The sequence below is a fragment of the Mus musculus genome, chromosome 5 (genome assembly GCF_000001635.26).
Source record: "Mus musculus strain C57BL/6J chromosome 5, GRCm38.p6 C57BL/6J".
Taxonomy (NCBI): Eukaryota; Metazoa; Chordata; class Mammalia; order Rodentia; family Muridae; genus Mus; species Mus musculus.
In genome coordinates this window covers 11,133,765-11,149,160 of record NC_000071.6, presented here as the reverse complement: position 1 = coordinate 11,149,160, position 15,396 = coordinate 11,133,765, and the positions used below count along the sequence as shown (strand labels likewise).

General features: G+C 38.6%; 1 long non-coding RNA gene and 1 pseudogene across 3 annotated transcripts in view; one reads left to right on the top strand and one right to left on the bottom strand.

Moving 5' to 3' along the window:
* Gm32554 overlaps positions 1–14,510 on the top strand; it is a 42,876-nt gene extending 28,366 nt beyond the window's left edge. The window contains exons 5-7 of one of the 3 annotated variants that reach the window (XR_003955844.1): positions 5,670–5,810; positions 8,930–8,974; positions 13,952–14,510. This is a non-coding gene — a long non-coding RNA (predicted gene, 32554). Of the gene's footprint in view, positions 1–5,669; positions 5,811–5,903; positions 6,196–8,929; positions 8,975–13,951 lie in introns of those variants that run through there. The other 2 variants (XR_001784779.1, XR_001784778.1) reach the window with 2 other exon arrangements.
* On the bottom strand, positions 10,774–11,882 carry Gm3360 (predicted gene 3360; annotated as a pseudogene).
* Positions 14,511–15,396: the final 886 nt, after the last annotated feature.

The window sequence follows — 15,396 nt, the reverse complement described above, 5'->3', positions numbered from 1 at the left end:
CCTTAGGCAGACTTTTAGGACAAATGCAAAAAAACAAAATACAAAAAACCAACAAACAAACAAAAAACAGTTTTATTCTTTGCCAAAATATCATAAGAGACTGCCTTACCTAGGGATACATCCCCTCTGCTGACATCAAACTCAGACACTATTGCTGATGCTAAGAAGTGCTTACTTACAGGAGCCCAGTGTAGCTGTCCCCTAAGAGTCTCTGCCAGAGCCTGACCATTACAGATGCTGATGTACACAACCAAACATTGGACTGAGTGCAGGGACTCCAATGGAGAAGTTAAGGCAAGGACTGTAAGCTGAAGGGGATTGCGGCCTCATAGGAAGAACAACAATATTAACCAACAGGGCCCTCTAAAGCTCCCAGGGACTAAATCCCAAACCAAAGAGTAAACAGGGGAAGCCCACAGCTCCTTCTGGGTATGTAGCAGATGATTGCCTTTTCTGGCTGCACTGAGAGGGGAGGTCCTTGGTCCAGTGGAGGCTTGATTATCCAGGATAGGGGAAGCAGGGGGAGGGAGGAGGGGATGGCGAGTTGTGAATGGGAAACTGGGAAGGGGGAATAACTTTTGAAATGTAAATAAATAAAATAAGCAATAAAAATAAAAAATTAAAAAACAAAAACATTCTCTAGTCCAATAAAAATAATCTTCTTGTCTAAAACCACATAAGCCGAGCTCCCATGCTTCAAATAACCTTTAGCTGTCTTGTCACCCTTGTTCTTACTAGTATTGCCCATTGAGCCCCACTTAAAGCTTGAACTCAAACAAAAGAATTCCCAGGCCTATCACAGCAATGCCTCAGTCCCTGGTAACAACTTCTGTGTTAGTTAGGGTTTTATTGCTATGAAGAGACACCGTGACAAAGGCCACTTTTATAAAATTTTAAGCACTCAAACAGATCATGGTGTAAGTCAATTTTTAAAGCATTTAAGAATAGGTGTGATCTTCCCTGGAGAAGACCATTGATCCCACTTTTGTTTATAATCCTTTGCCTAGACTTGAGGCTCATTACCTTTCCCTAGTCCAGGCTATCATGTCTGTTAGTGTTGTCCTTGCTTAGGGTATCCATTACTAAATAAACCACTCAAGAATATACACATACAAAACTATTGCATAGGCAGATCAGGCTATATTTGTATGTTTTCACACACATATACAAACATAATTAAAGAGAAAAATCATGAATTTGAAGATAGCTGAGACAGAGGTATATAGTAGACTTAGAAGTGGGGAAAATAATGTTACTATAATCTCAAAAATATTTGAAGTTTTAGAAAATAGATTGTAAGAGAATTAAGACAAATCTGAATTTATTCTATAATATGGAATAATACTACTTTTGTTTCTCTGGATAGTCAAATCTGAAGCTGAATTAGTCAGTCTTTAAATATAACTCATGATATGATGTGCATGAAATCGTAGTAATAAAACATAACTTTCATGGAAAATGAACAGGCTCTTTGGTGCTGGGGAAATATAAGAACTGCTGAGGTAGAATCTGGTCTGTTCTCTCTACAGAGCAATGCTAGTTTTTGAAGCAAAAGAATTTATTAAAAAGTCAGTGGTACCAACTCTAATGTTGATGTTTTTATTTTATTTTATTTTTTTTAAGCTAGACACAGGAACATTTATTTATTTTTTTTAAATTTTTATTAGGTATTTAGCTCATTTACATTTCCAATGCTATACCAAAAGCCCCCCATACCCACCCACCCCACTCCCCTAACCACCCACTCCCCCTTTTTGGCCCTGGCGCTCCCCTGTACTGGGGCATATAAAGTTTGCGTGTCCAATGGGCCTCTCTTTCCAGTGATGGCCGACTAGGCCATCTTTTGATACATATGCAGCTAGAGTCAAGAGCTCCGGGGTACTGGTTAGTTCATAATGTTGTTCCATCTATAGGGTTGCAGATCCCTTTAGCTCCTTGGGTACTTTCTCTAGCTCCTCCATTGGGAGCCCTGTGATCCATCCATTAGCTGACTGTGAGCATCCACTTCTGTGTTTGCTAGGCCCCGGCATAGTCTCACAAGATAGGCTGAGAAAGAAATTAGGGAAACAACACCCTTCTCAATAGTCACAAATAATATAAAATATCTCGGTGTGACTCTAACTAAGGAAGTGAAAGATCTGTATGATGAAAACTTCAAGTCTCCGAAGAAAGAAATTAAAGAAGATCTCAGGAGATGGAAGGATCTCCCATGCTCATGGATTGGCAGGATCAACATTGTAAAAATGGCTATCTTGCCAAAAGCAATCTACAGATTCAATGCAATCCCCATCAAAATTCCAACTCAATTCTTCAACGAATTAGAAGGAGCAATTTGCAAATTCATCCGAATAACAAAAAACCTAGGATAGCAAAAACTCTTCTCAAGGATAAAAGAACCTCTGGTAGAATCACCATGCCTGAACTAAAGCTTTACTACAGAGCAATTGTGATAAGAACTGCATGGTACTGGTATAGAGACAGACAAGTAGACCAATGGAATAGAATTGAAGACCCAGAAATGAACCCACACACCTATGGTCACTTGATCTTCGACAAGGGAGCTAAAACCATCCAGTGGAAGAAAGACATCATTTTCAACAATTGGTGCTGGCACAACTGGTTGTTATCATGTTGATGTTTTTAAACTGTAAAGTAAAAGACATTAGCAGAAAGCTATTGGCTGAATCATTTCAGAGAAGAGAAGGAAGCAATTGCCTTAGTCCCATGGTAGCAGTATTTCATGTGCACGAGTGCCAGTGAAAGAGGCCTTGGGCTTTTGTCTTGTTTTGTTTTAGGATTCATAATACCATGCTCCATTTCTATCCTCTTTGGAAATAAAAATGGTTTGCCCCAGGGTCCATAGATCTTCCTATTAGAATTTATTTTTGAGATAATCAGTGATTGTGGGCCAGGCAGTCTGAGACAAGCACACATAAGTTAAAGCACAGCAAGAGTTTGTAGCTCAGTAATTCATAAGCAAATTAAGATTTCCTTCCATTAAGTTACTTGATTCTCCTGATGATTGAAAAATTACAGTGTCTATCAAATTTGTTCTTAGACATGCATTTATGCTCTTAAATTGATTTTAAGTAAATGCTTTCTTTGAAATTACAAAAGAGAGTAGATTTGAAACAGAGTAACAGGGTATAATAATTCACTTTCTTGTTCTTTATCATGTCTTACAACATTTGAACCATGAGACAATTTAAAATCCACTATTTACTCACTGCCTGTTATTTATGGAGTATTGTTTAATACTTCACATCTAATAATCACTTCACCACACATTTCACTCATATTTCATGCAACCTTGGCATGATTATTCTACTTTAAAAATATAATCTGATGTTAACACTTCAATATCTGTTAAAGAAGAGATGATGAAGCATTAGAAGTTAAAATAAAGAAAAGAAGTTAAAAAGGATCCAAAGGATAAGAAAAATCAAGGAACGTATGGTAGCACAACATCAGTTCATGAACACAGGAACTCTCTGTCCTGCGAGTGTAAGAAAGGAACATGCCAAACACAAAGCAGAACACGAATTTACATGGCTACTGCCTGCACTAAGTATATCAAACAAGTTTATTCTGGGATCAGCCCTCTAGAATAGATCTAAAAGATGTTAGTTTAAAGCAGGCATATTTGTCTTCTGCCTCCTAAAATCTTTCCATCACCTCTTCTGGGGGCTTCCCTGAGTGTTGGGTTGGGTTCCACATGTATCAGTTAGGGTTGGATGTCTCCCAGTCAGTGATTAAATCTTCTACAATTGTATGTCCCTCTATTCTTGTAACTTCCATCGAAGCTACAGCAGACTCTATGTTAAATCATGACAAATGAAAATACCACGTAGCACTAAAATAAATTTGGACATTCATCATTATTAATTTCCACAGGAGAGCTAATTTTCACATTTATAATTGAATTCCCCCTTTTAAAATTGTCAGTTAGTTACATAACTGTTAACTTTATGACTTACTGCATCATTTGCGTTATTAATCACAAATAATTTGATAAATATGATGTCATAAATGTATTAATATATTAACCTTATAATATTTATATTTAGTTACTACTTGATAAACAAATATGGACACCAAATTATTTTAGGTTTTAATTTAAGATTATTTTCTGGAATATAAAATTGCTAATATAATTGGTCACAACCCTGTTTTGAAATGTAAACATATTGTATGATATGTTTAAACTTGAGAGTACCTATTTTCTATAAACCCTACGTTTTAGTTATATGATTTCATTCAAACTTTTTCTTACAGATTTACAAAATATAAAAACTATCATCATTTACACATCATTCACAGTTACCATACTATGCAACAGCATTCCAAATTTCTTGCCACGAATTACAACTTAAACAGAGTAATCAACTTCTGACATGACACCCTCTCTTCCACTTTTCCCTGGTATCCACCATTCTATTCTTATCATTTTAGATTACTCATATGATCACAGTCATGTGGCTCTGATCGTCTATTTCAGGATTTTTCATAGAACATAATGTTCTCTCTCTACCCATGTTGCCATCAATAACAGAATTTCATTGTTTTGTTAATCCTGAATAACACGTCATGAAATATAAGGATATGTATTTAGTCAAGATTTTATATGTATCATAACTCAAATGTAATATTATATATTCATAAATATTTAAATTGACACATACTTATAAAAGCTCATAAATATATGAGCTTCAAGGTAATGATTAAAGTAAAATCCACTATTTTAACTGATAGTCTTATTAAAGAACCTCATATATGACATCTGTAATGATTATCAATTAAAATCGGGATTAGGTTACTACCCCTAAAAGCAAAGATTCAAGCAAATAAGTATTCCTCTAGTTTGTAATTTTGTATGATAGTTAAAACTGGAGAAGGGACTACATTTCTGGCATGCACTGTCATTTGAAGTATGATAGAAATTTGTGATAAAAAGACACTGGTCCTTTAATTATCTTATTTATTCTAAGATATGATTATGTTTCATTTCATAATTGATATATAATGATCATTTGAATAACATTGTTTATAAAAAACACCAAATCATGTAAGAAACTTGAGAGATTTCCAGAACTAGAACAGAAAACATTTTTTTTTTACCTGAACAGCAAGTCACCAACTAAGATTATAGCACAGTCAGCCTCTGAGGAAGCTATGAGGTCCAGTGACTATTGTCCATGTCTTCAGTGATGCTTATCACATTCTTTATGAGGCTCAAAATTACTTGAACTCAGTCTTTGGGCCTATAATTGTGTTCATGTCTAATACATTGTATAGGACACACAGAAGAACTGACTTTTCAAGGGGCTTTGGTTTCAAATCTGTTGTGTAAATTAGGCTAAGTAAAACACTAATTTTGCCCTTTGTCTCCTTGTTTGGAATTATTCATTGTTATGTTGTTTAATTCGGTATTCCTATTCGGAGTGCCTTAACTTCTTTGCACAGTTCTGTGCATAACACCTTAAATGGAAGAGGTCTTCAATGTCAGAATTTTTGGTTTCTGTTCATAAAAAAAATAGGAGATATCTCAAAGGAATGACAGGTCACATCTTGACTCTTACCTGCATCTGACCTCCTTTCAAGACTTGAACTTTCACCTGTGCTTTGCCTTGTAATGCTACATTTGTTATTGTTTCCTTGTATCTCCCTAGCTTCACCAGTTCCTGTCACTTCCCAATAGCATGATGCTGAAGACTGGATTTTACTATGTAAACGTTTTCAAGACACTGAAGATTTGAAGTATTTTTTAATATAGCCAACTTTTCTCATAACAAGTCCTTTATTTGAATCAGGTAAACACACGCATTGTTAACATCATGACTGTAGAAGATTACACTCCTTTTCATGGTTCCTTTTATTTATTATTGTTGTATTTCTTTATCTAGATTTGCTACTATCTTCCATATGTTCCTAGTGTGCTTCTTTCTACTTCATATGCCCCTTTTGACACAAGCCTTCTCCTGAGTCACTTAACTTTACCTTTTCATTAAGCAACATAATATGTAGCCTCACTACAAACTCAGAGTCATAAAGACCAATCAGGAATGGATAGAATCTACTAAAAACATGAGCAAAAGCCAACACTCTGACCTATCTCATACATCAGTGTTTCAGAAAGAAAAAAAAAAATTAAATCGGTTTGAAAGGAAGAAGAGCAGGACATGGGAAGAACTGAAGAAGGGTAATAGGCATAAAATATATTGGAAGAAAAACATTTTCAATAAAATGGGGGGGGGGAATCCAATTCTCAAATATTTTTAGTATCCCTCCACTGTATACAGCAATGATTTCTACATGGATGTGCATATACTACAACATGGACAACATACTGTATTCTAAATACAGCTTTACAGAAAAATGTTTTCTATATGTATGTGATAATTCCCTTGTCCAGATGTATAGTCAAAATATAACACCTACAGTGTATTATATTCATGTACCATTCTAGCTTTTATTGAAAATATATGTTTAAAAAAGAATATCGTGTACACTGCTCTGCATTTTCTGTTAAATTGGTTGGAGTAAATAATGAAATATTTCATCTCTCAAAATAATGATGCTGTAGACAGATCAGAATGTTGGCTTTGACTCATCATGTATTAAGATGCTATCTATGTCCAATTGGCCTTTATAATTCTGGGTTTTTAGTGAGGTAACATAATATATTGGAATATCAAAACTGCTTTTTTTTTTAATTTCAAAAAGAAACAATTCCCTCAAGTTAGACCAGTCATTGGTTGGCCACTCCCACAAGCTCTGAGCCACCACTACCCAAGTGCTTCTTGCAGGTAGGACAGGTTGATAGATTTTGTGTCTGGGTTGGTGTCCTATTCTCACCATCCAGAGCCTAACCTGGTCACAGAAGATGACCAGTTCAGGCATCCTCTATTACTAGGAGTACTTGCTAGGGTTACCTTCACAGGTTCCAGGAAGTTTCCACTCCTTGAAGTTTCCACATTGCTCCTAAATGCTTACACATTTCACTCATCTCTCCCACTACTCTCTGCCTCCATCCTTTCCTCCACACCTTAACCCTCCTTTACCCATCACTACCTGCCCTGAGTTCAATCACTCAATCTATTGTAATTCTTCTCCCTAGACATAAGTGAATATCCTTCATTTAATAGCTAATTTGCAATTGTAAGTGAGTACATATGTTTGTATTTATGTGTCTTTGTTTCCTTACTCAGGATGATATTTTTCCTATTTCAACCCATTTGCCTGTAAATTTCTTGATGTCAGTTTTCTCTAATACCTGTGAAATAATCCATTATGTAAATGTATCACAATTTCTTCATCCATTTTCAGTTCAGGGATATCTAGATTATTTCCAGTTTCTGAGTATTATGAATAAAGCTATGAACATAATTTAAAAAAAAATGTTCTGGTGGCAGGATAGGGTATCATTGGGGTATGTGACCAAAAGTGGTATAGCTGTTTCATGACCGATATCAATTTTCAATGATTTTCTGTGGAATGACCAAATTGATTGACAGTGGATGTACAAGTTTGCAGTCCCACCACCACTGGTGAAGTTCTTTGCCTTGCTCTACATCCTTGCCAACATGAGCAGTCATTTGGGCTGTTTATCTTTGCCATTCTGGCAGGTATAATATGGAATCTTTTCCATTTTGATTTGCATTTTCATGATAGTTAAAGATGTTGAACATTTAACTGTTTCTCAGCCATTTGAAATCTCTCTAAAAATACCTGTCTGTTTAGACCTGTACCCCAAATTTAATTTGAATCTAACATTCTTCTTAAAATGTACACATTCCAATAATAGTTGTATGTATACTTCCAGTTGGTTCATAAATCCTCATTATATGTATATTTCTAAATATATGTATCAATATCTAATCGATATCATATATATACATAACTATTATAAATCTATACAGTCATATTGTACGTAAGTTCTACATGCTGCTTTATTAATTAGGTCCTTTAAATTCTAGTTCCTTATCTTTGAATTGCACTGTCATTCTTTCAAGTGTTCTTACTAATGTAATCAAGTGATCTTACTCTGAAATTTTTGAGTTCTCCAATGACTTTCAAATTAAGCTTAATACAAATGGAGGTTCCTGTAGTTTACTTGCAAAAGCTCTCTTTTATGAGCTCCCTTCTATGAAACAAGCATATAAAGTTAAATCTATTTGGCTACAGGCTTAGAGTTCTGCTTGCTCTGATTTGGCCAGTTATTACTACATGGTCACACTGAGTTTCAAGGATGTGCAAGTTTCTGTACAAAACAATGTCATTCATAGTTGAACCAAGAACAGCATCTTTACCAGAAAGTAGCTCTTCATCTTTTAAAATGAGGACCCAGAATTCAAGTGTATATTTAGCAAACCACAAGACAGCTACTTTTTTATTCTCAGCTGGCAAACAAGTTAAAGTTTTCTTTTCTTAATTTTTCTTTTTCTTTTTCTTTTATTTATTTTTAATTTTTCAAGACATGGTTACTTTGTACATTCCTGGATATCCTGGAACTCACTCTGTAGACCAGGCTGGACTTGAACTCAGAAATCTGCCTGCCTCAAAGTTTTCTTTGTTCTTTTGTTGTTGTTGGGTTTTTTGTTAGTTTGTTTATTTGTTTGTTTTTCTGAGACAGGGTTTCTCTGTATAGCCCTGGCTGTCCTGGAACTCACTTTGTAGACCAGGCTGACCTCCAGCTCAGAAACCTGCCTTTCTCTGCCTCCCGAGTGCTGGGATTAAAGGCGTGCACCACCACACCAGGCAAAGACATTATTTCTTGAGGTACTCAATTTCCACCGGATCATGCAATATGTCTTTTGCTCTTCAACAAAGTTCTTTGAGCCTTGAAGAGAAAGATTTGATGGAGACATACAATTTAGCATTTAGTGAGTGTATCAAGTTCTTTCAATCTCTGCACAGTGTTTATTTATAGGTCTGCATTTGATTCCATCTACTGCAGGACTGTACTTCTGAAGCAGTAAGTAGCTCCAATTACACATTGTCATTTATAAGATTTGCCTTGGTCATGGTGTCTGTTCACAGCAGCAAAAGCCTAACTGAGACAGTGGGATGGTTGTTTCAATATGCTTGTCTCAGAGAATATCACTACTAAGAGGTGAGGCCATGCTGAAGTAGATTTGGCTTTGCTGAAAAAAATGTGTTACTGTGGGGGTGGGAATTGAGACCCTTCTCCTGGCTACCAATAACAAAAGCTTCTCCTGTTTGAATTCAGGAGAGGATATACATTCTTACCTCTTCAAATGCTATGGCTATCTAGACCTATGAACCAATAAGCCAGCCCCAATTCACAATTGTTTTTTTTTTAAAGTTGCTTTGGTCATGCTGTCTCTGTAGAACAATAGAAACCCTGAGTCAGACTTTGCCAACAGGAGTGAGATATTGACATAATAGGCCTGACCATGTGTTTGTTTGGAGGAATGTGGATTTGGAAACTTTTGATTTAGAAAGTGGTGCAATGCTTTAAGGGTGCCTTTGGCCCATCCTACAAGAAATATGGAAGAAATTGGTACTGAGGGTGACTTAAAGTGATGCAAAAGGTTTTATAGTAGGAAGATATCAGTATGTGGCCTAGAACCTGTTTAAATGGTATTTTGGTGAAGAATCTGGCTGCTTTTGCTATTATCTGAAGAGACTGAGGCGGCACAGTCTAGCATGAAGAGAGTCAGAAAAATTGCATGACAACTGAAGTCTAACAAGAGCCCAGCATAGACTTTGTTCTCTGGTTCACTCTCATGAAAGTGTTTGATGAAGTTTACCAAGCTCATAAAGGAAAAATACAAAATATGAGGGGCAAGACTTAAAGGAGCACTAAGAAGTGAAATGGAGCTGGATCCTGTGTGGAAGGAGATAAGCAGCTTAAGGGAGTGATGATCTCAGGGCAAGATTCCAACTAGCTAATCTCATTGTTATTGCATGTAAACTAGCAATAGTTATGTGATATTCAGCAGTATTACCTGGTTATAGTTTTTATTTGTACTTTTATTTGTACTTTTAATGTGGAATGAACTACTATCCGGAAATGGAGGGTCCTCTTGTTATCCAGAAATTGAGGCTGAATGCACTGGCTTTTGATTTATATCTTGAAGAACCATGGCCATGAGAAGCTTAAGGAGATCTCCAAATTCAAGGCCAATCTAGAACAGAGAGAGTTGCAGGTAGAGAAAAGCTTAGAGCCGGGCATGGTAGACCATGCCATTCATCTCAGCATTCAGAAGACAGAGCCCTGAAGATCTCTGAGTTCAAGGTCAGTAGACAGAGCAAGTTCCAGGACCACCAAGCTTAGGCAGTGAGTAAAATCATTAAAAATGGAGATTTGGTGATGATGTAATAGAACAAGGGGGCATTTTCCAGCCCCAGCAAGAAGCAGAACTTGGCAGCCTCAGCCACTTGGCTCTGCTTTTACAGTCAAGAGTAGAGGGGGATACTGGAACAATTGATACTGCATAGCAGGAGCTTAGAAATTTGCAGTGGTTACGAAGACACCAGCAGAGTAGACCCTCTGGCATCACTTACATATACTATCATATCATGTGCAAATAGCTGTCCTTTCACTTCTTCTTTCCCATTTGCATCCCCCTGATCCCCTTTAGGTGTCCTATTGCTTATTAATTTAATGCTGTCTATTGGTTTGTTATTTATTGCTTTTTTAAATTTTAAACATTTTTTATTATTTTTTTATCAGAACAGTTTATTGACAAGATAGCATGTAATGACCCAGTCCCTAAATATACAACATCAAACAGAGAGTCCTGTCTAGAGATGGTTAATCAAGGGCACCCCATGGGCGGGCAACTCCTGGTGCAGCTGCTGGAAGATCATGGCACAATGGTTCCTCTCCTGGGTCTTGGCAAGAGCGTGGTACAGCCTGGCCTGGAATTAAGCAGCATCCCTGATGCGCGCTCTGCAGTCGACTTGTGCAAAGTAGTTCTTGGCTTCACTGAGTTTCTGAATGGCCGCTTCCAGACCTTCCGCTTTCTTCACTGGGTCATAGGACGCTGCCGAAACCTCTTGGCACTTGGACACTAAGAACATGCACGACCTTTGTCCAGGATAGCCCCGTCAGCTAGGATGGGCTTGATAGCCATGTGAAGAAGGGTTAAGGCCTGTTCCGGGATTCTAAGGATGAGCTGGGCATAAGCCAAGTTGAGCACAGTTTCGAAGGCCAAGGACTGTAATCGGTATTCTTTGGAGAGGGCCAGAGCTTCCAGGAGCCCAGGCATGGTGATAGTCGGGGACGAAAGAGCGCCAGTACAGCTCTGTCACTGACACGAGGACGCTGATGACTATTTCTATATTCTTTAACTTCTGACAGTACGTCAGCAACTTCTGCAGAAGCTTGTGTGCCTCTGTCATTTGGTTCTGAGCTTGCAGTACGACTGCTTTCCTGTATACACCTTCTATGCCATTAAGCACTGTGATTCCTGTAACAAGTGAATCAGCCCAATGAATTTGCCTTCATTCAGTGCTCTGTCAAACTGTATTTTTTGATCCCACAGCATCCATTTCTGGGCGTGCTGACTGTTGGGTGGAAATCGGTCTTTCAAGTGCTTTAATACTTCACCAGCAGCCACGAAACAGCTCTGTTTTGCATGGAACTCTGCAAGATGGCAGAGAGCGAAGGCAAAGGACTCAGTATTGTTCTGATGCACGCCCGCATTCAGCAACTCCAGGCTGTTCATGCTCAGCAACATCTGGGCTTGATGCAGTGCCATGGTGCTGCGGCCTTACAGCCTCCAGATGGCCGTTTTCTGTGCAATGCGGATATCGATAAGTTCCGACAAGCTGTGTTTCCAGTGCAGGAGGTCAGAGTCCTTTAGGGCATCCATCAGTCTGTTGGCCGTTTTCCCAGCAAAACCTCCTTGTTCAAAACTTTTTCAGCTCAACGCACAGCCTCCTGCATTATTTTGACCACCTGATTCTCAGTGGTGCAGAGGGAAAAAGTAATGAGGAAGAAGGTTATGGCGGGAGCCTGAGATATGCTGTTCTCAACCTGGCTGCCCTGCACTGCCTCTTCTGTCACTATCAACAGGCAGAGCTCGCCCTGCAGGAGGCAATTAGGATTGCCCAGGAGTCCAAGGATCACGTGTGTCTGCAGCACTGTTTGAGCTGGCTTTATGTGCTGGGGCAGAAGAGAGCCCATAGCTATGTTCTGTTGGAGCACTCTGTGAAGAATGCAGTACATTTTGGGTTATTTATTGCTTTTATTATGTTTAGGATGTATCTTGTATCCTTCTATTCTGGAGGACTTTTAACAAGAAGTTGTGTAGGGTTTTTCAGCATCCAAAAGATGATAATTTTTTTTACTTATTTTTATTTTATTTATTTTTTTCTATGTTGGTGGATTGAGTTGATGGGCTTTGCTATCTATCAACACCTGAATCCCTGAAATGAAGCCTACTTGAACATCCTAGATGGTGTCTTTGATGTGTTCTTGGATTCTGTGTGTGATATTTGAATGTTCATGATGGAACTTCTTCTCTGATTCCCTTTCCATGTTGTGTGTTTGTGTGATTTAATTACCAGGTTGCTTGTGGCCTCAGAGAAGGAGTTTGACCATGATCATTCTGTTTCTATTTAGTTGAGTATTTAGAGGACTATTGGTATTAGGTCTTCATTAAAAGTCTTGGAGAATTCTGCACTAAAAGCATGTGGCCCTGGCTTTGTTTTTTTTTTTTGGGGGGGGGCAGTGAATGACTTTTGATGACTTTTTCTTTTCTCTTAGGGAATATAGAATCATTTAGTTACTTTTCTAGATCTAGATTAACCGTTGGTAATTGGTGTCTATCTAGAATTTCAACAATTTCATATTGATTTCTTTTCAGTATTTTAGAGTATAGGCTTTTGAAGCCAGACCTAATGATTTTTTGAAGTTCCTCAGTGTTCATTGTTATATGTCCCTCTTTTCATTTCTGATTTTGGTAATTTGGGTATTGTCTCTTTCCCTTTTAGTTCATTTGGGAAAGGGGTTGTCTATCTTGTTGATTTTCTCAAAGAGCCAGCTCTTGGATTCCTTGACTTTTTTAAATATCCTCTTTGTTTCTCATTGATTGATTTGATTTCTGTTTTATTTCCTGCCATCCAGTCCTACCAAACTCTCAATGAGATGAGACTTTGCCTCAGCTTGGGAACTGAAGCATGTAATAAACAAAGCTCTTGCTGATCTCTGTGGTGGGTGATGCACATGACAGCCTCACTGCAAACCCTGCATAGCCAGGTTTAAGGGTGTATTGAATTAGCCCACATTGTCAGTGTTACCTGCAAGGTGCCATGACACATTAACCAAAGTCAGTACACACCTCTACTATATTTTTCACTTCGGTCTTTCCAGTCATATTGGAAAATATTATAATGTGTTCATGAATGCACACACACACACACACAAACACACACACAAACATACACACACACAGAGAAAGAGAGAGAGAGAGAGAGAGAGAGAGAGAGAGAGAGAGAGAGAGGAAGAGAGAAAGAGAGAGAGACACAGACAGACAGAGACAGAGAGACAAAGTGACAGACAGGTAGAAAGAACTTGTGGTAGATCTGTTCCTTCTACTCTTTTATTTGCTAAGAAGGAACCCGTATTTCTAGGATTGATACCAAGGATGAATACCAGTTGATGCATCTCATTAGCTGATCATCTCAACCAAAACATTTCATGAGTTTAATCTATATTTATATTCTATGTGATGTTTGTGTTTGTGAGTGTATGTGTGTGTGTGTGTGTGTCGTTTATTGAAATTGTGAACATTCTTTGCAACCTTAGAATAATGTGTAAATTAACAAAAAAACAGTACAAATGGAATCCCTGGAGGAAGCTGGGGGTGGGTAGATTGGAGGTTAGAGTGACTTGCAGCCCCTCTAGAGACTTTCTTTTCATTGTAGGTTACAACTCAAATGCAATACTGCTCGTTATTTTATTTTTCTTCTGCTATAGCCCCCAGACTAGAGATGAACCTACTACATTGTGAATGCTGGCAAATACTCTACAACTGTATTACATCCCAGGGCTGGAACCCAACTCATCTTCTGCATCAATTACAGGGCAGGCAGGATGAAGACACTCAACCTACAATGTGGCCATCTCATGACTGGTTCATGAGAATGGCTTCCAAAATGATTTCAAGACTGGGAATGTTTAGCTGTCTGGGAGAGAAAATAAGGAGACTCAGTCTACACTGTACATTAAGGACTGTTTATTCTGTTAAAGGCTGACATAGATTATTGACTCATGTCACATGTGAAAGTAAATAAAAATCCAGGTTAATGTATGCATCTGGTAGGATTTACCAAACACACCACCATACATGAGTGGACTTAGAAAGACCCAGGCCCCTCAGGGTTCTAAGGTATTCAAGGAGTCCCCACAAATACAATAGTAACATGCTAGTGTAGTCTAAATTTTCTCTCACTGGTCTCACCTCAGTTCTAGTGTACTGCTGAGTGGGGCATTGGGCTATGCACAGACAGGCTGGTCTCTAGTTGAGCTGTGGTCTGAACCCCAGAAGGGTAATAATTCACCTACATGATATGGTAGACATGCCAGCTTGCTCCTGGAACTCTGGCTCCTGCCTAAGTTACCACCCCCCACAGCACCCACATGGGAAGCATGGCTAGAAGTAAAGTAGGCAATTTTCCAAGCTTCTTACCTTCAGTCTAAACTCCTCCCCAGTTACCTAGCAACAGTACAGAATGAATATAAGGGTGGCTGCTTGGCTCCACCTCGCTCTCTTACTTGTCTCTCTCTTACTTCTTGCTCTCACCCTCTCTCCTGTCTTCTCCTCCCCTGTCTCCTCTCATCTCACTCTCTCCTTCTTACTCTCTCTTTCTCTCTAGCCTTCCCCCGTCTCTCTCTGTTGCTCTCTCTCTCTCCCTTCTATCTTTCCCATGCCTTTCTATAATAAAGCTCTAAAATCATAGATTGTCTCTGTTCATCAAGGCTACACTCACTCTCAATAGACTGGGAACCTCTCTTTCCTCATCCCTCTCTCCCATAACCCCAGGGCTTTTGAGAGTAGCCCCAGGGCTCCCACGTTGGGCTGCCCATTGACCACCCAACAAAGAGTTAGTCAGAGGCTTGGATGGCCACCTGGGGCTGAGTGGAAAGAGTCTGGCAGCCCTCCCATGTCCACCTGACCAGAGCATAGATGGGACTCTGGTTGGGCTTTGGGTCTTTCCTCTCTCTCTTCACCAGGGCCCCCTTTTAGCTTCCACACTGCTGATGAACTTCTGTCACTTCTTGAAAATTAGAAGACCTAAAGCAGAGAGTAGCCAAAGACTATCCTGATACTCTGCTGAGATTTTAAATGTTCTGGTGTGTCAAAACTATTTGTAGATTACTTCCTCCACACTATAATGCTCTGACTAATCTCCAGTCTCAAT